Consider the following 2,377-nt stretch of genomic DNA (forward strand, 5'->3'; position numbering starts at 1 on the left):
TAAAGGAAAAGGGAAAAAATTATAATAGAAAATAGTGCCTAATATATCTATCTAATTATAGAGTTATAGGCTCGGCCTTAAACCTAATAAGGAGTAAGAGTAGTAATTAAATAATAACCTCTTATACCCTGGCTACAGTTATTCTAAGACGCTAAGGCACTTTCGGGCTTTAAAGGCCTTAATTAGATTATTATTATATATATATATCTTATCTTCCTAAGTGTTTTCGCTATTAGAATACCCTTTTTACTTAACTAAATACTAGACTTTCCTATATCTACTAACTTAGTAGACGCGCTTTTTAACTAACCATTTAATAGTAAACTGGTTATCTTCTATATTTATAGTAGTAAGTAGGCTAATATCTTAAATAGCTTATATAGAGGTTAATTCTCCAATATTATCCTTATTATATTTAGCTGGTAATAGTAGGCTACTAATCCGCAGATTAGAAGTAGAGGTATGTCTTAAGTATATGTTATAAGGGGCTATACTAAAATTAATATACCTAGGGCTAAGTAGATTAGCACTATTAAGAATAACTAGAGTATTTAGAGTGCTATACTCCTACTTCCTAATCTCTATATATTTTAAGCTTAGAGTAGTATTAGTTAAGTCCTTTAGTTTTACGCCGTAAAATAAAGCTTTAATAGTTAAATAGTCCTCTATATTTCTTATGTATATAAGATAATCTATACCTTGGTTAGACGCCATAATCTTAGCCGTTAGTTATTAATATATACGCAATGTTAAAGTTATATTGGAATCTTTTTAATTTAGAGTAAGCGTTCTATCTTTATTAGGGTTTGTAAGGTCTACTATATTAATTATATTATATTTAGATATTATACTACTTTGGGCCACTACTTAAGGGAGAAGTTTAGGGTTAATTTTCTTAAGTATCTTACTATATATAGATGGCGGCGGGGTATTAGTATTAGAAAAGCTTTTATTTTTAGTTTAGCTACTATTTATATAACTGCCGAAATCTAATATTAAACGGCTTAAGGGTGTTATAGATTTATTAAATAGGTATTAGCTAATGCTTTTTATTATCTTATTAATGAAACCGTATCCTACTTTAGCTAGAGCTTTATTACTTATGCTTAATTTCTTCTTATAGCCGGACCTCTACCTTTTAACCTTAGCCGGCTAAATTTCCGCCTTATAGTCTTCTTTTAATCTTTTTAGTAATTTTAGTTCTTTAATAAAATTAAGGCAATAAATATCTTAAAGATAGAATTTTAGCTTTCTAACTAAATTAAATATCGCTCTATATTATAAACTTAGGTAAAGGTAATTTTAGAGGTTTGTTTTTATCTAGGATATCTATATACCTATAGATATGCCTTTTCTATATAGCCGATTTTAGGAAATTAATATATCCGCAATATAGCTGGCGTAGTACTACTAAGGTAAAAAGGATAGTAGCTAGTAGTAGTAAGTACCCTATTATATATAAGAGGGTCATATTAAATAGAAAGTGTCTTACGGTCGTCTAAACACGCTTAGTAGTAGTTTCTCTATTATACTTCCCTAAAAATTTACTAGTTATATTAAAAGCATAGCTTAAAAAAGCCATTATAACTCTTCTTATAGTAGTTATATATATGCCTCTAATTATAAGTGGTCTTTGTCTTTATATCGCTAAGTAGAGATTAAGCTATTTTCTACTAGCCTATTAAGTTAGAGTAATAGTACTTCTTTAGCTCTAAGCTTGGTTAAAACTCTACTTTAGTACCCTTTTATTATAGCGTAACTATATTATAGAGAGCGCTAAGACCTATAGGACTTTGTAAAGTAGCGATCTTAAAAAAAAAACAGATATAAGGCGGTCCTATTTAGGTATAAAAAATTAAGTTTAGTTAAATATAGTCTGGTAGTAGTATAGTAAGGTATTATCCTTACTATTAATATCTAGTCTATATAGCTGTACCTTTTACTACTTACGGAGTTTTTTAGTAGTTAGTTTACGTTTCTATATATAAAGCTCCTTTTAATAGGTTATAGAGTTTACGTCCTTCTTCCCTTTTAAAGCGGCAATATCCTCCTCTATATTAATATATTTTATATAAGGTAAGGATATAAATAGGGAGTCTAATAATGGAATAATAGGTATATTATATAGATAGAGACAAATCCTTAAGGGAAAAGGAGGAGTCTGTATATAAGGTAGGAAGGGTTTTCCTTAAGTATATATAAAGCACGTACCTTATGGGCAAGTCACCCCTAGGTTGCCCCAGGGTCGCCTATACCTTATAGCTATATAACTATCTACTTAGGTTTCACCTAATAATACCCCCCCCCCTTTAAAAAGGGTCGTCCCTAATCCTTTATATACTTAAGCCTTAATAAAACCCCATAAAAAAAACCTTGG

Source organism: Cenococcum geophilum, assembly GCF_001692895.1.
Source record: "Cenococcum geophilum 1.58 unplaced genomic scaffold K441scaffold_5, whole genome shotgun sequence".
Lineage (NCBI taxonomy): Eukaryota > Fungi > Ascomycota > Dothideomycetes > Gloniales > Gloniaceae > Cenococcum > Cenococcum geophilum.